The sequence below is a fragment of the Petaurus breviceps genome, unplaced genomic scaffold (genome assembly GCF_028583685.1).
Source record: "Petaurus breviceps papuanus isolate PSGF00001 unplaced genomic scaffold, PetGlider_PUasm1.0 551, whole genome shotgun sequence".
In the NCBI taxonomy this organism is placed as follows: domain Eukaryota; kingdom Metazoa; phylum Chordata; class Mammalia; order Diprotodontia; family Petauridae; genus Petaurus; species Petaurus breviceps.
In genome coordinates this window covers 20,760,752-20,779,926 of record NW_027186372.1, presented here as the reverse complement: position 1 = coordinate 20,779,926, position 19,175 = coordinate 20,760,752, and the positions used below count along the sequence as shown (strand labels likewise).

The 19,175-nt window shown below is 36.5% G+C and overlaps 1 pseudogene; it reads right to left on the bottom strand.

Moving 5' to 3' along the window:
- Positions 1-10,025: 10,025 nt before the first annotated feature.
- LOC138172862 (protein ecdysoneless homolog pseudogene) lies at positions 10,026-11,152 on the bottom strand (annotated as a pseudogene).
- Between the last annotated feature and the right edge of the window lie 8,023 nt (positions 11,153-19,175).

Below are 19,175 nucleotides of genomic sequence, written 5' to 3'. Positions count from 1 at the left end.
ACAGATGCTCAAGTGGAATAATCTCTATTCTCATGGAAAAGAAAGGTACACAAGTATAGGAACATATATATAAAGGTGCTTATGTAGGTATAGATACATATGTATGTCTTTATATCAAGACAGAGACAGAGATTCAATACAAAATACATGCAAGGTAATTGAATAAAAGAGTGTTTGAAGAGTATGGAATATTACCAATATGAAAGTGTGGGGATGGTAGATGGAATGGGATAAGCCCGAAATAGAGAAGTCTAGTTTTTTCTGTATCTTAGAATTCAAGAAGGGCAATTTTATAGAATGATGTTGGAAAGATAGAAAATCAATTATGAAGGCCTTTCAAAGATAAACATTAGATTATTTTTTTTTATCTTGGAAGAAACAGAAAGCCACTGGAGTTTATTGAGAAGTAGTGTGACATGATTGGATAGCTTAAGGGAAATCACTTTGGCATTTACAAGGTAAATGCAGAGCAGGAAGACTTAAAGTTGAAAGACAATTCAACTAAAATGGTGTTTCCATGAATAAAGAAAATTAGTCATATGAAAGAGTTGTTGTGAAGGTAGAAACATCAAGATCTACAATAATTAGTTAAGTAGTTAAATATATGGGATGAGGGAGAAGGCTTGAGAATAAGGCTGACAGAGAATGGGGGGGGGGAGAAAAAAGGGAAAAATAATTTACATGGCAACCATTGTATATTTGGAGGAAATAAGCAAGTTGTACACAATAGTTTGTAGTTGTACAATTAAGCTTTTTATTGTATTGTTATGGAATTGTGCATTTTCTTATATGAATTGAAACTAAAGTAGTGCTACTGGAAGATGTGTGGTGCCTTTCACAGAAATAGGAAAGTTTATAAGAGAATAGAGTTAGGTCACAGGAAGATAATTAGTTCTCTTTCTGATATGTAGAATTTGAGATGTCTCAGGGACATTTGCAATATATTCATGACATAGGACTAAAACTCAAAAGAAAATGAGGCCAGATATAAGAACTTATGAGTCATCTGCACAGAGATGATGAATAAAGTCAATGGAGATCCTAAGATGTTTCATTCCCCATCTGTTGAAAATCACGGCTGCTTTACTTTACCTTAATATTGTCTAACCTTCTTGTCCTAAGTGTAGAATAAAATAATCCCAGATTATCACTTGGTTGGTCTGAGAATAGATTTGCTCTGAATGGCAAAGGAAACATAAGAAATAGAGCAAGTATTTTTTGTATTAAATGCCTGCTCTATATAAAACTCTATGCTAAATATCTATGATATTGAGATAAAAATGTAGTTTTTTTTTTTTCTTTTGTAAAGGAGCTTAGAATTATATGTTAAGTTACTATAATGTGTAGACAACCTTATTAGGCAGATCTGCAGAATGGATAAAACATAGTGACATCTAGAAATAGAATTTGGGCTTATTTAGTCTTTATGCATTCTTAGAAGTGGGGAACCTTCAGCCTCAAGGCCACATGTGGCCCTCTAGGTCCTCAAGTGTTGCCCTTTGACTAAATCCAAACCTCACAGAACAAATCCCCTTAATAAAAAGATTTGTTTTGTAAAACTGGGATTCAGTCAAAAGGCCACACCCAAGGACCTAGAAGGCCACACATAGCCTTGGGCTATAGGTTTCCCACTCCTGGGAGGAAAGAATGCTGGGTTTAAAATGAGAAGACAGGTACAAAGTCATGATTTGACATTTACTACCTTTGTAAACTCAGATATTTTTAAACTCAGTTTTCTTAACTATAAAAATGAGTTGATTAGATTAGAAGACCTACCTATAAAGCCCCTTCAAATTCTAAATCAATGATAGTATTAAGTAATAATTTCTCTTCTATTTAGTTATAGCAATGATTTAAATACTTTAAGCTAAAATGACTCTCTATGCCACTTGTTAATTTCTCTAGATAAAAGAGATTATGCCTGGATGATGGTTTGCTACATAATTTTATACATACAATAACACACTCACACACACATTTGTTGGTCATTTTACTGATCAGAACTTTTAAATCTCTTGGAGTCATTCCTCTTTATAATATTATTCTCATTGCATAAGCCATTTGCCTGATTCTACTCACTTCTCTGCTTTTGGTCATACAAGTCTTCCCAGGTTTTTCTGAAGTCATCCCCTTCATAATTTAATAAAATACAACAATGTTCTATTACATTTATGTACTATCAATTGTTAGCCACTTTTTAGGATATGTATCCCTTCAGTTTCTAAGATTTTTTTGTCAAGAATTTCAGGTAGTGCAGTTATTCTTTGATTTGGTCTATTGGATCTATTTTCCTGATTAGTGCTTTTTTTTTTTCCAATGAGGTATTTCACATTTTCTTCTAATTTTTCATTGATTTGATTTTGCTTTATTGCTTTTTGATGTCTCATGGACTCATTAGCTTCCACTTATCCAATTCTAACTTTTAAGCAATTATTTTCTTTACTGAATTTTTATATCTCTTTTTCCACTTTGTTTTCTTCAGCAGATTTCTTTTACATCTCCATGTTTTGTGCTTCCTTTACTTGACTCATTTTTTATGATTTTCTTGCGTCACTCTTATTCCTTTCCCCAATTTTTCTTCTGCCTCTGTTATTTGATTTTTTAAAATCCTCTTTGATATTTTATGCTAGTTTTTTTGGGAGGGGGCTGAGACCAATTCACATTTTTCTTTGAAGTTTTTCAAGTAAGCATTTTGACATCATTGACTTCTTCTGAGTTTGTGTTTCAATCTACCTTGTCACCATACTAACATTCTGTATCAAGATTTTTTTATGCCCATTTTTTTCTAGCTTTTTTCATGACTTTTGTACTAAAATTTGGCTTTGTTCCTCTGTTGGAGCAAACTACTGTCCCAAACTTTGTTGTGTGGGGTTGCAGTGCCTTGCAACTTAGCAACTTAGCTTAACTGAAGGCTGTGGGACCTCACCATATGACTGCACTTGGCCCCTTGGTTTATTAGACTTTGCTACTTGACTTCTAGGCACATTTATGGTCATGATGCTGGGTTGTCCTAGAATTTAGTCTCTGGCTGTTGGCTTGCCTTTGTGCTGCTTGCACCAGACTTCATTCCTCTATTGCCTCAGTTAGACAGATCTTTTCTACTTGCCGTAAAAGTTTTCTTGGGCCAGAAAATTGTTTTAATACATCCTTTTATTGGGAGTGCTTCTCTAGAAGTCTTTTTGAGACATTATTTTACAGTTGTTTGGGGTTGAATTTGGGAGAGTTTAGGTGAGTACCTTCTTTAGTCTGCCATCTCCCCCACCCCTTAGTTTTGGCTAAGGAATTTTGGGAATGTTCCACTGAGTGTTGCTTCTATTCCTCTCTTGTCTCTATCCCCCCTCAAGTAATTTTATTTTTTTTAGATGATGATTTTATTTTTATTTATGGATATATTTTTAATTTAGTCACTATTAGTTTACAGAATTCACTTCCACAAGTTTTTGAATGCTAAATTTTCTCCCCCAACCCATGGCATCATGCAATCTAATACAGGTTCTACACATATCTTCACATTAAACATTAGTCAAGTTGTAAAGAAGAATTATAACCAATGGAATGATTAATGAGGAAGAAGAAAAAAAAGGAAATGAAAAGAGAGAAAGTAGTTTGCTTCAATATGCATTCTGTCTCTGTAATTCTTTCTCTGGATGTAGACAGTGTTTTCTTTCATTAATCCTTCCTCAAGTAATTTTTTAAAGAATTTCTTTTTGCATGAAATTTAATGAAATGAAGTTTTGAAAATGACTTTTTTGGATGAAATCTAATGAAGTTAAATCTAATAAGAGGAAATTGGGTTAAATCAACTTCAAAATATTAGAGGGGAGAGAAAAGCCTGAATAACATTTTGAAAGAGATCTTTAAAATTTTAATAGCTATAAGTCAAAACTATGGTATAGTAGTCAAACAAGGTGATGAAAAATTAATCAATATTATGAGAAGTCTAATCTCTAGGACTAGAGAGTTTATAACTGAAATGATCGTTTTCAAGTTTTTGAAGGAAGGCCTAACACGTGGAAGATGTAATAATACAGGTCTGTTTGACCACAGAAGGAGAAAGGAAAAGAATAAAGCAAAATAAGGCTTGAGGAAAAGAAACTCTAATAATAATAATATAAAAATCTAATAATTAATAGGCCCCTTCTGATAGTGATAGATGTTTCATCCACAGAAGTTTTCAAGAAGAGTTGAGTGACCACTTGGTGGTATGCAATTCAAGTTATGAGGGTAGGAGGAAGGTAGATGGCTTCTGAGATGGTCCTTTTAAACTTTGGAAATTTATGAAGAGCAGAAACATTTCTGCTATCTGGAATATGTATGAATAATGGAATATCATAACAAACTAACTGTATAAAAATATTTTCTAACTGTTTTGCAACTCTAATAGAAATGGAAGCAGATAGATGTGAAGTAAATTGTCTAGGGATACACAGCTATTAAGCATCTCAAACTGGATCTGAACTCATGTCTTCCTGACTCCAGGCCCAATTTTCTGTTCATTAAGCCACTTAGTTGTTTAGGAAAAGCAAATTATTACCTAAGGCAACCCAATCTCCTTTGCGCTTCAATGTCATTCTGACTAGAGATATATATTAGGCAGAATATATTAGACATCCCTGACATAAAGAAGATATATGGAATTGATCATTTCTCTTGGAATGTTAAAGGTTGTCATTTGTTTAGGATTCTGGTTATATTCAATTTAATCTAGAGTCTCGGGTGTTTTTTTTTAGTGATATTCTATCATCCAATCAAGGCACAAGGTAGAAAAAAAAATGACTAATTTTAAAAAGTGATCTAGAATGAGTCTTTCTGCTATCCAGAACAATCTTGAACTTGAACTCATCAGTCTCTTGTCCCACACACATTTGGTGCTTTGTATGAAAAGGAAAAAAGACAACATCGCAAAGAAGAGGCAGGCGAGGGAGAGTGACTCTCTATTATACCTGTTTAGAAGAAAAAGAACAGAATTTAAACCATCAAGGGGGGAAATAATACAATTCACTTGCACACACTTACCTCATCTCATGCCTTAGGATTGAAAAAGAGAAAATATAAGCTTGGGAAGCTTTTCTTTGCTGAAAGAATTTATTGATAACTTGCATTCATGGTATATACTTTTCTCTGACATTTTCTCAACTGAGAAGACATATTACATACTAGTAGCCATGCAACTAAATTTGTATTTTCTTGGAAGGGAAAAACAAACAAACATGGAATATTGAAAGTATTTTCTTGTTCTTTATATATTTTAATGTTTAGAAAAGTTGATTCTGCAGTAATATTCATTAATATATTTTTTCTTTTAGCAAGTCAAATTATATGGGTCTTGTCAACTCAGGAAAAATATAATGTTTATTTGAGCTGATAAATATGATGATAGAAACAATTGACAGTTATAGAGTGCCTACTATGTACTAGCCACTGTCCTAAGAGCTTTACAATTATTGTGTAATTTGACCCTCACAAAAACCCTGGGAGATAAGTGCTATTATTAGCTTCATTTTCCAGATGAGGAAACTGATGCAGTTTAAGTGATTTGCCCATGGTTGTAGACATTTAGTAAGTGTGGGAGGTCATATCTGAATTCAGGTTTTTCTGAGTCCAGGACCAGTATGGTACCTAGCTGCCTACTAATAGTTAGCATACATATAATCCTCTAAAATTTGCAAAACACTTTACATATATGTATATAGTCTCATTTGATTATTACAGCAACCCTTTGAGGCAGATGCTATCATTCTTTTCATTTTATTGTGGAAACAAAGGCCAAGAGTGGTTCGATGATTTGCCAAGTTTCAAACAGGATAAAGTCCTAACATGTACGGTTCAGACATAAGTCACAATAGTAGGTCAGAATAAGGAGAGATCATGAATGTTAGAGCTTTGACTATCTAGTCCAAGAACACATACAAACTTCTTTTTCTTGTTAAAGGAGAAAATTAAAATCTACAAAGAAAAAAACACTTGATCAACTCATAAGAGATTTAGGATTCATATCCAGGTCCCCTAAACATCATCCAATATCCTTTCCACTACATACACTATGGTACATCTTAATACAAATCACTAAAACAAACTATTATCCCAAATCAAATTGGGGAAAAAACTAAATAATAAATAATATGGCATTTTTTTCCTGGAAATCACAATCATGGCAATAAGTTTTCCCCATTGTCAAAAGAAAATTGGAGTTGATATCATTAATAAGAATTTCCCATTCAAAATATAAGGCAAAGCTGTTTCTTTACATAGATCTAGAATTCAGATGCTGGAAAACTTAATAAAGTTTACATTTTCAAAAAATGACAATGTTTACATAATAATTTCACATGATTTAATGTCCCAAATATTTCATATTGTGTCCACTGCATCATATTGCAGTAAACCTAATATGGCACTCCTTTTGGATGGCCCTACATTGGGTCCAAGTGTAAGTAATGTTTGGAATATTTTTGCCCGTTAAAAAGAAAACAAGAAATATAAGAGATTTATGTAGCTATGTAGTCAGTTTTGTTTTCTTTGTTATAATAGTAGGTTCATTGTGTGGCAGTGGACAGGATGGGTGTTTCTATTATTAAAACAAATTATATGAATAACATACTGATGAGAGAGGAGGTATGCATTGATACTGTTTTTCTTCTGTGGTGTTTAGAATAACTCTGAATCCAAATTAATTCTTTTGAACCCTAGCATTTTCTTGAAGATTGCTGGTAAATGCTTTAGTGACAGAATATTTATATTGGCCTTATAGGCATGATATTTTATTATGCTATTTTTGGTGATCCCCAAAAATGCAAGCCTGAAAGATGTTCAGAATTCAAGTATTAGTCACTGCTTAAGAAAATCATTCCTTGAAAAAAATTCATGGGCTTAGAGCAGATTCAGGAAAAGAATGCAATGGGAATGATATTTGCAGGTTATTTATTCTTTCATTTGTATATTGAAACCTGAAGTTTGAAATAAGATGGAAAATAACTAGACAAGTTTTCAATAGGGAGATGAAGATGACAAGGTTAATATTCTTTTTTTCAGGGTTAATATTCTTTAAAGGATGATGAAAATGTTTTTAACAATGTACTTCTTCCTTCTTTTCTAAAGCAATTGGGGTTAAGTAACTTGCTCAAGGTTACACTGGTTACACTGCCAGTTATTTCTCAGTGTGGTGCTAAGTAACTGAACCCAGATTCGATCCCAGGTCATCCCGACTCTGGGGCCCGTCTTCTTATTCACTGAGAGACCTGGCCACCCCTAAGCAACTGGGGTTAAGTAACTTGCTCAAGGTTACACGGCCAGGTGTTTCTGGGTGGGTGCTAAGTGTCTGAGCCTGGATTCGATCCCAGGTCATCCTGACTCTGGGGCCGAGGCTCTTACTCACTGTGCTAGCTGGCCGCCCCAACACATGTACTTCTTAAAGAAGAACATTTTGTTTTTAGTTTTCTTTTGCTCATGCTAAAGGCTTTATATTAACTTATTTGAACCAAGTCCTGTTTTCTTAGAAACAAAATCTTTAATCAGTGCTAAACATTTCTTATGCATTAGATAAATGAAACACTTTTCCTCTTGTAGTTTTATGTGTTTTTTTTTTCTTTTCAGAAAAGAGGCTAATTAATTAAAGTGACCTAAAAGGAAATGAGATGAAATATTCAGGCAGGAGTGGGATAATTTGGCTCCTATAAAGAAGTTGAAGTAAAGCAAAGGATTTTTTTTTCTAGGTTTAAGGCAGAAGGTTGTGTACAGGTACTCTATCAATACTCTAATTTGACTGGGGAGACTTTAACTTACTTTAAGTAATGACTACAAGACCTTGACAAGAATCATGAAATCTTAATAGTTTTATGTGACCATGGAAGACACTTAAAATATTCTGCCAATCAACTAAGATCTTCAAATAACCAAAATATATATGTGTGTGTGTATATATATATATTTTTTTTTCCTTTGCAGCACCTTGAAATGACAACTGATGCCCACAATGATGGCCTTGAGATTGCAAAAATTTGTATACTTTTTTTTATTATATCAAGTATGTAGGTTTATATATTTATTTATTTTTAATTACAAGTATTCATTTTATCACCTTCCCTGGGTTCAATCATTATTTCTAAGCAGATGACTCTCAAATCTATATGTTAAGACTTGATATATATATATATATATATATATATGTGTATATATATATATATATATATATATATATATATATATAATTTCATACTCAGTATTGCTGAGAAGGGGATTCTTGATTTTAATTCCTTTGCCCTCCAGAATATCATATTCCAGATCCTTTCATCCCTTAAGTAGAAGCTACTAACTCTTGTGTTATCTGCATTGTTTTTCCAAAATACATGAATTGTTTATTTCTGGCTGCTTATAATGTTTTCTCCTTGACTTGGGAACTCTGGAGTTTGGTTATAATATTCATAAGAGATTTCCTTTTAGTGTCGTTTTCAGGAGGTGATTGTTGGACTCAGTAACTTTCTTTTTTACCCTCTGGATTCCAAGCATCAGGTCAGTATTCCTTGATAATTTCTTGAAAGTTGATGTCCAAGCACTTGTTTTGATCATGGCTTTCAGGTAGTTCAATAAATTTATCTCTCCTAGATCTCTTCTCCAGGTCAGTTTTTTCCCCCACATTGTCTTCTCTTTTTTCAGCATTTTGGTTCTGTTTTATAATTTCTTGATTTCTCATAAGATCATTTCTTCCATTTGCCCCATTCTAATTTTTAAGGTATTATTTTCTTCAGTGAGCTTCTGGACTTCCTTTTGCATTTGGTTATTCTGCTTTTTTAAGGCTTTCTTCTCCTCATTGGATTTTTGGGCCTCTTTTGCCATTTGGGTTAGTCTATTTTTAAGGTGTTATTTTCTTCATCATTTATTTTGGCTCTCTTTTAACCAGTTGTTGACTTGCTTTTCATGATTTTCTTCCATCACTCTCATTTCTCTTCCCAATTTTTCCTCTGCTTCACTTGCTTGATTTTCAAAATCCCTTTTGAGCTCTTCCATGGCCTGTGATCAATTCATATTTTCTTGGAGGCTTTTGATGTAAGAGCTTTGACTTTGTTGTTTTCTTCTGGTTTTATGTTTTGATATTCTTTGTCACCAAAGTAAGATTCTATAGTCTGAGTTTTTTTACACTGTTTCCTCATTTCCCAGCTAAATACTTGGCTTTCTAACTTTGTCAAGGTAGAACACTGCTTCCAGTGGGTGTGGGTGTTGGTGTGGATTTACTGTCCCAAACTTTAGAGATTTTGTGCTGCTGTTTTCAAAGATACTTCTACGTACCTGTAAATTTTCTGTTCTTCCAAGGTGGTATGATCAAAGGAGAGGTGTATAATCTCCTAGCCTGTGCTCTGATCTGTGAATGACCACAAGCACTCTCTTCTGCCTTGGGATTGTTAGTAGGATTACCTCTACAATGCAGTCACAACTTTCACTATGCCAGTGCTCGTCCTTACCCCTAAACAACCACCCAGGATTGTGACCCAGATCCAAGCATGGGCAAAGCAAGAGAATCCTGCCTCAATGCCAGTAAAAAGATCACTGCTATCCTCCTTTCATCAGCTCCTTCGAATCCCCCAGGATCTGGTTCAGTATGCAGCTGCTGCTTCCCCAGTCTCTTTGCCCCCACCCTGGGGCCACGGCCACACCCCTTCCTCTCTCACCCAGGTCCAACACACCTTTCATACTGAACTTCTAAGTTGTCTTTGGCATTTGTGGGTTGATAAGTCAGGAAACTGGCACAGCTTCCAATGATTTATTCCCCTGAGACCTGCTCCAGGTTTTCTAGGACTCAGTCTGTGCCAGCATGCCCCACACTGGACTGTACTCATCTCCCATTCTGGTGCAATAGACATTTCCTGTTGACCTTCCAGGTTGTCTTGGACTAGAAATTTTTTCACTCTCATTTTTTTGGGTTCTGCAGCTCTAGAATTAGTTTAGAGTCATTTTATAGCTATTTGGAAGGGTTTGGGGGAGAGTTCCACTCTGTAAGGAGAATAGTTTCTTTTTTCTTAAACTCTCCCAGATCAAAGGACATTGCTTGTAATATGGTTAAAAATATTTTCCTCTTGGTTTATATCAAGAAAGCTTTCTGGCCCATTCACAGATTGCTGAAAGTAGTTCTCTTCCATTCATGGTTTAACTAGTCACTTAGCAGGATATTCTATCTCTTCTTTAAAATAGCTATAATATTTCAGACTATTAGGAAAGCCCTTCTAAAGAGAGGTGGTGGTCATTAGAGACATCTTGGGGTCTGAACATAGACTTGATTTAGCACACAAAATCTAAAGCCATGAATAAATTTCATGCCTAGTTCATGTGCTCAATACTGAGACTTCCTGGGAAGGCAGACTGCACCCATTGGGGAAGTCTGGTACAAGCTTGTGTTGTACAAGCTATGTATACACTTTGTGAATATGCTAGAAGCAATTGCATGTGTTTCTGGCAAGAATATTTTTAAAGTGCAGCATATTTGTGGGTCAATAATATCCCTGGAAGCAAAAAAACTGGACAGCTACAGCTAGCAGTCAAGAATGTTGCTTCAGAATTGCTACCGTGGCAAATGAGAGGAAGCAATGAGCATGATGAAGGGATGTTTGGATTTTTGCTGGTTACCCTTTGATTTCACTGCTCACTACTACTTATGTAGATCTTGAGTTGAGGATTTTTTCAGAGTGCCTGGACTGATCATTGGAGGTGAGGTAGGTAACCAGGATATTTCCCCAGTTTCTGTAGTGTGGAAACCATCCACAGAGGTAAAAAAAAAAAAACACTCTATTGGTGCTACTAACAGTATCCAAGAATTTATGGAGAAATTCATCAGTTTCTCTTAGCAAGTACTTACCTTTGCTGTGTTCAATGTTTGCTAATAACTCTGGAAATTTCTTTATATATTGTTTCATTAGGTAAACTTATCCCCAAACTTAATTATATCAACCGTATAAGGAAGAATGCTACCTTTACTTGGTTTGTATCTCAGAGTAAAAGGCTGGTTTTGTCAGATACATGAGACAAGCTGAGGTGCACACTGGGTAGTTACTGACCTCTAAAGGACCTCTTTGCATTTTTCTGCATCTTTTAGCTTTTCTGTTAATAAAAACAGGTGATATTTCACTGTGTCTTCTACTACTGGCAGCTTCATGTTATCCTTCATTCTCGTTTTCAGAAAACAGACTCAGGCATACTCTGGGAGGTGCTAGTAGGAGAGAAGGAGAAGGGGTTATCCCCTTCCCACTGATGTCATTTCAGGGCACCACAGACTGTCACTTTCTCTACTGGCCTAGATACAATAATCTTGTATGTCCTTATTTATGTGTATTAAAGCTTCTTGTTAGTAAGGACTTTTTTTTACTTTTTATTACTATCTCTAGAACTTAGCATATTGTCTGCCAAGTAAGGGTTTCGTATATACTTATCAACTGACTATGTCAACCAGAGGGAACTGACCTTTAACCTTTAGGTAGCCTAGGTCCAACAAAGACTGCTAGAGATAAGAAATTCAGGAATCAAACAGAGTTTTAATTTCAAAATAAGGGAAATGGCTTGCAGGTAGGGATACATGTGCCAGAGCACTGCTCCTAGTGGCAGGGGGAGGCAAAGTAATGTGGGGAGATAGCAGTACTTATACCTATCACTGCCCAGTAAGCTGTAACCCTGACAATGAGGGCTGACAGTAACAATGTGACAAGTTATATTTATAGGAAGGCATCATGACCAGAAGCAATTCTGGGATTTTGCTGAGGTTGAGATCATCCAGATGGTGAATGCAGAGGATTGTTGTTATGCCAAGTTCAGGGCACATTTTACTGTAATGTAAACAGAGAATCTCCTAATATTTTGATATTTCACCCTTTTGGTCAAAGGGAAGGATTCTGAAAGAACCTCTGCTCTTATGGTCAATAAAGGAGGTATAAGGTATAAGCAAAGATGCCACAAGAGGTCAGTTGGGCCAGGACAAGATTTTGCCCAAGGGTTGAGTTCCTTTAAGAGACCTATTATGAAGGTGTATGTCAGGTATAATTTTTAGAAATTGTTTGATAGCAAGAAGAAAAAGAGGGTGGTGGGGCTAAGAATATAGATGGAGAAAATGTCCACATGGGCTTGAATCAGGGTATTGGTGAATAGGCACATAACAAAAAGGAAGAGGGGGAAAAAATTAGTATAATCAACTCTCATGTGGAATCTTGGGACAGCTGTCTTTTCTGAATGCCAGAGGCTTCTAAGTCTGTACTAGATGAACCTTGAGCTGTCTATAGTGTTCTACTGTCTATTGAGGAATAGGGGCTTTCTTTAGATGATCCAGGAGTACACTCCCACAAGTTTGGCCACTGTGGGAGTAGTCAGAAGGACTTGGTGGAGGCCTTGAAGAAAACTTCTTCCATCAATCTGAATATGAACATAACAGATCTGCAGTTAAGACTGTCTAAGCAACACATAGAGATGATCCACTTTCCCAGCCACACGATTATATTAAAATAATACAATAAAGTTTTTCTCACAGTTCCCATAATTGCATAATTATATTAAGTCAGGTACAGCTCAAACTACTTAGAGGTCAGTGATATTAATGGGAATGGGAAGACCTTTCCCACTCATTAATAGACTTATGTAACCTGCTTTGAGCCTGGGTCAAAGGAGCCCATGGTGGAAGGAACTTGCTGGAGCAGGAAGGGATACAGCAGGAAGTGTGGGGAACATAGAGCTGACAGAGAGTGAGGGTGATCTGAGAGAGAGAGGAACCAGAGCAGCTAGCATCTGTGAGAGAGGGGGATTTTGCTTAAGGAACTTGTTTATGGGGAGGCCTGATGGAGGGCAGCTGGGGATGGCAGTTCTCCCTGCATTGGTAATGTGTCTAAACTTCTTTATTTTTTTTTAAAGCAATCAGGGTTAAGTAACTTGCTCAAGGTTACATGGCCAGTTATTTCTGGGTGTGGTGCTGAGTATCTGAGCCCGGATTTGATCCAGGTCATCCCAACACTGGAGCCGGTGTTCTTACTTGCTGGGCCACCTGGCTGCCCCACAAACTTCTTTATTACCATGATATATTTGACTTTCTGGTATATGACTAATTAACTTAGTTTTGTATCAACGAAAAGAGTCTGTTATATCTTGCAATTCAAACCTGGAAATACACCTGCATATTCATAGTCACTGTGTGTATCACATTGTTGATATAAGATATCATAATATCCCTTCTCTGAGAAGGGAGATTTACATGTCACTAAGATAACCAAGAAAACTTCAACAGAAACATCTTGAATCAAAATACCAAAGCAATGCAATGTTTATCAGTAATATTAACTAACATCTAGTATCTTTGTATTCTAGTAACTCATTGCCAATATACATTTAATCAGCACATTTTGAGTTCCAGATGTCCCATGTAGTTAGTATCTGGTCCCTACATATCTTTTCTTAGACAATGTGCTTATTCTCAGGACAGCTCTAAAAGGGGCTCTGCTTCTCTGGTTTAGCATATATAGGGTCTTAGGTACAATCACTCTAATTTCAAAACTTCAGAGAATTTCAGTTTATATACCATTTGCTGCTTTTGTCCTTACATAAATCCTATACCTGGTATAAGAGGTTTTTTATAAAATGTATGAGGATGTAATCATAAAAATAACTCTTCTGTCATTTAATATTGTCATACAGAGTAATACAATTTATGTGTAAAATTCTATTTTGAAAACTTATTATCAAATTATTCTCAAAGCCTGATTTTGCATAACAGATAGATTTTGGAAGTCAATCATACCCATCTGTATATAGTTCTTACAGAAAACAGTATAATCCAGCTGCTTGCTCAAAATTTACTATTCCAGTTACTTAGAAAACTTTCACATTATTTCTTTACTACCTTGTCTAATCATTTCCACCCTAGGAGGATATCATCCCTATATTATAATTTGACTACAAATACAGGTTAAAATTGTAAAATGTTCATAATTCCACCCTATAATAGTAACTCAGAGATATTCCAGTAACAATCTCTTATTTAGTAGATTTAGTATTATACTTACAAAGTTTATTGATTATAGATATTTTCTATAAAAGGAAAAAGAGCATAGTTATAATAATGTATAATAAGGTATCACAAGAGTAGGAAAAATCCTCTTAGCTCTGCTTGATTCCAGGCATAAGTCATATTTGACACTCTATCATGTAGTCCTAGGGTGTTAAAAGGAAGACACAGAATTAACCAGGTGGGAATATTCCTTTTCAGAAAGGAATAACACAATCGAGAAATAGAGTCAGGAGGATCCTGCTTAGACTGTGGCCAAGTCATCCCCAAAATTTTCCCCAGGCACAGACATCAATCTTTAGCAATTCCGAGACTACATGCCATTTTCTACTGTTGGCCTCATGACAATTCAGACAACTCTCTCTGCAATCAAAACTCAAAACAATAGTAAATTACAATCTCAGGAATTTTTTACCTTAAATAGAAAAAATTTACTAGTCACAATTTAAGATGTGAATTTCTTTTCTGATGTTTCCCTAACAGTTAACATTTGATTTGTCCTTTTTTTATAAATTAAAACTATCCGTATTCTGAGGCTTCAGACATATAGGCAATACCTGATAGTTGACTCATCATTGACATGTTAAAGCTACATCTTTAAAGCACCCTATACACTTTCCTAATAGCCAAGGATTTAAAATAAAAAGTCATTATTATAGTAAACTTGTTATTACTATTTTGTAAAAAAAAAAAAACACGCCTCATGTGTTTAAGAGCTTTTAAATATGCATTTTTTATAATTTCCTTTTAAAAGCCCAATTCATAAACTAATAACATGCAGATTTTAATTTTTTTTTTCTAACAGTATTTGTTACAATGGTCTCTCAAGTTTCACAATATAAGCTAATTTAGAAATATAATGCTAACACAAACAACATCATGTATTTAAAACTTGAATCAAAATTTCAGATGACAGTGATTGCATTTCCAAATTATTCCATATAAACATAATTAATCTTATTACTTTCTCTTGCACCTCTACCCACCTGTATTGCCATGCAAGGCACTATCAGGGGCACCATCATTTTCTTAGGCAGCAGCCAGGCAGGGCTTGCTGAGGTCTGAGCCTGAACTGGAGACTGGGATTTAGGAGGTATAGCAGACAGCACTGGCTACAGAATGGATATAGCTGGGGCTGTGGAGGCTGATGCCAAGAACTTCTCATTGGTGGTAGTCCCCTGTGGCAGAAAAAGTGGATTCTGGCTGTGGGGCCTGACCCACCCTCCCTGCACTAAGAGTTACATCTTTGGGGCCAGATACTGCTGGAGCTGGGGCTACTTGCAGCTACAGTGTAGGCAGGATGTAATGTATCTGGGTGATGCCTCCACGTTTGCATAGAGGGATAGACTGAAGGACGCCCAGAGGCACAGGGTGATTGGTGTCACTGTCAGTGGGAGGGGTCACTGCAGCTGCTGCCTTCCCAAGAGATGGGCCTTTGGCCACAAACTGTATCTGAGAAGAGAAGGCTTAACAGGAAGAGGGAGTGGGTCTCTAACTTGGGGGAGTCACAGAATTCTCTGGTTTAAACAATCATTCAAGGAAGGGTTAACAAGGAGTTGATTAAAAGTACAAATTCTTTACCCATTTTTTCTTTCTTCACTCTGGTATTACTTCCAAATTAGTTGCCTTTCATCATTGCCCTAGAACAATGAGGTTATTAATCTTACCATTTGCTTTTAAAACTTTTATAAATGTAATCGTTATTTTTTTCTTTAAACAAATTCTGCAGAGTGGTACTCCAAAATTTACTAAGATATTTCAGAGGAGAGTGAGTTCTTGGAATTACTTCAAAATCTAAAGAGTTCTCCGTATTCTTAAAAAATGATAAATCTTCAGACTCCTTAATGATCAATCTCCAAAATTTTAAATCTTCTAAGATGTGTTTTAACAACTCCATAAACTTTGTTTATCTGACTTTATTTTTGTAAACCCAACATAGTCAAAGCTGGAATGATGGGGGGAAAAGGTATTTTGCAGGTTTAATTTTTTTTTCTCATAACCTGATCTCCTGTGGAAAGCCTAAAGTGGGAGTTAGTCTTGCTTACTGCAACAACCGTTTCAATTGTGAAAGATCACTAACCTTTCCCAGTGTTTTAAACTTTCTGGTTACCGTCCTTGGACTTTTTTTTTCTGACTGCCTGCATTTTTTTTTCATTTTTCAAATGCTTTATTAACTTCTGATTTACATCATTCATTTCTGCCAGATTTGAGTTACAAATCCCTGTTTTTCCCCTACCCACCACCCCAAAAGAGCAATCCCACAGGATATCCCCTCCTCTAATCTGCTCTCTCTCACATTTTCTCCCATTCCCCTTTTGATTTTTCCAGTAGGGCATGGTGGATCTCTATGCCCCAGTACCTGTATATCTAATTTCTCAATTACATGTAAAATATTATTCTTAATAATATTTATATTTAAACATTTGATTTCAAATCTTTGAATTCCAGATTCATTCACTTCCACCCTTGTCAACCCACCCTTACTGGGAAGATAGGCAGTTCAGTATAGATTGTATATGTGTAGCTAATGCAAAAGAATAACATAGTATATATACTGTGGGGGGCTATTGATATCCCGTCCTCTCACTTACCCATAGTAAGTCTTCGGTCGTCACCGGCCTCCTAGGAGGAATTACCAGACAGAGCACCCGAGGTTTGCAGGAGTTTTTTATTCAGGCTCAGCTACATCGCGACTGCCCTGAACTTCCGCATCAGGGCAACTTATAGGTACATATAGCCAATCATCTTCTACAGCTCTATTCATTACCTTTTAAGGTCATACATCAAGCAAGCAGGCACTAGCCCATATACCATTACTTCCTGGCCCCCAACAATATACTGTAAAAGACTGACTATATTTCCCTCCCTCCTATCCCACCTCCCTTTTCTTCTATTCTCTAATTTGATCCTGTCCCTTTTCAAAAGTGGGTGCTTTCAACTTCCCTCCCCCACCAAGCCTGCCCTCTCTTCCATCAGCCCCCTCTCATCCCCATCCTCCCCCCTACTCTCCTGTAGGGTGAGATACCCTGTTTAGTGTGTATTTCACTCCCTCCCCAAGCCAAATTCAATGGGAATAAGGTTGACCCATTCCCTTTTGCCTTCATATTCTTCCCCTCCATTGTAACCCTTTTCCATTGCCTCTTCTATATGAGATAGTTTACCCCATTCTGTCTCTCCCCATCTCCTCTCAGTATATTCCTCTCTCACCTCTTAATTTCACCTTTTAAATATCATCCCTTCCAGTTAAATTGGGCCTGTGCCCTCTATGTATACTGGTAATCATATATACACACATTAACATATGTATTAATATTCCCATATACCCTCTTATATAGATATATATTTCTATTCCCTTCAACTATTTTCATACTGAGAAAAGATTCATCAGTTACAATTATTATTTTTCCATGTAGGAATGTTAACAGATCGACTTTGGTAAGTTCCTTATGATTTCTTTTCCCTGTTTACCTTCTCATGTTTCTCTTGCTTCTTTTATCTGAATGTCAAATTTTCTATTCAACTCTAGTTTTTTCATCAAGAATGCTTGAAAATCCTCTATTCCACTGAATGACCATATTTTTCCCTGAAACATGATACTCAGTTTTGCTGGGGAGGTAATTCTTGGTTTTAATCCCAGCTCTTTGAATTCCAGAATATCATATTCCAAGCCCTTTGATCACTCAATGTAGAAGCTTCCAGATCTTGGGTTATCCTGATTGTGTTTCCACAATATTCAAATGGTTTCTTCCTGGCTGCTTGTAATATTCTCTGCTTAATCTGGGAATTCTAGAACCTGTCTATAATGTTCCTAGAAGTTTCCTTTTTGGAATCTTTTTCAAGAGGTGATAGGTGGATTCTTTCAACCTCTATTTTGCCCTGTAGTTCTAAAACATCAGGGCAGTTTTCTTTGAGAATTTCCTGGAGGATGATTTCTAGGTTCATACTTTGATCGTGGCTTTCAGGTAGTCCAAAAATTTTAAATTATCTCTCCTGGATCGTTTTTCCTGGTCAGTGGTTTTTCCCATGAGATATTTCACATTGCCCTCTATTCTTTCATTTGCTTGGATCTGTTTAACAGCATCTTGATTTCTCATAAAATCATTAGATTCCATTTGCTCCAATCTAATTCTGAAGCAATGTTTCTCCTCAGTGAGTTTTGGGATTTTTTTTCCATCTGGCAAATTCGGCTTTTTAAGGAATTCTTCTCCTCATTGCCTTTTTGAGTCTCCTTTGCCCTTTGAGTTAGTCTGTTTTTAAAGGTGTTATTTTCCTCAGTCAGGCTGTTGACTCTCATTTCATAATTTTCTTGCATCATTCTCATTTCTCTTCCCAATTTTTCCTCGGCTTCCCTTATCTGCTTTTTAAGGTCCTCCACGGCCTGTAACCAGCTCATACTTTCCTTTTAAGATTTTAGTGCAGGAGTTCTGACTTTACTGACTTCCTCCTGTTCCATGCTTTGCTCCTTTTTTGTCCCAAAAATAGGAGTCTAATGTTGGAATCTTCTGTCTGATTTGTTTCCTTTGTCTGGTCATGTCGCCCCTCAGTCACTTGACCCCTGGGCTTTTTGCCACAGTAGGATTCTGCCCCCAGACAGGGGAGCTTTTGTTCCAAGCTCTGGGGTTTTCTCAGCTGCCAGATGTTTTAGATGGGTGCCCTCTCTGAGGCCTCCACATGCTCTGGTGAGCTGGATGCACACTCCAGGATCTCCACCCTAGACTGCAATCCAGATCTAAGTAGGTTAAACCAAGAGCAATTACCCCTAAGACTGGTCGTTTTGTCCCCCTACATTCTGCAGGCCAGGATCTGAAGCTGCCACATGGCACTGGCTGGATGTGCTGTGTCTCAGCAGCTTCTCACCCTGGGAGCAAAAGCTGACATACTCCCACTTATTGGGTCTCAAAATCCCGACTACACTGATCTCTCACTTTGTCCTTCGCATCTATGTGTTATAATTCTGGAAACAGCAACAGCTGATGCAGAGATGGATTCCCTCTGGCCAGGGGCTGGTCAGACACGCTCTGTAGCTAAAACCTCTGTCTCATGCAGGCCTGAGATTGGCTCCCAGAGTGCTGCACTGGCCGATTCCTGCCGGCCTGCCGGGCTGTCCTCAGTGGTAGGTTAGCTTCTCTGTGCCATTTTGTGGGTTCTGCAG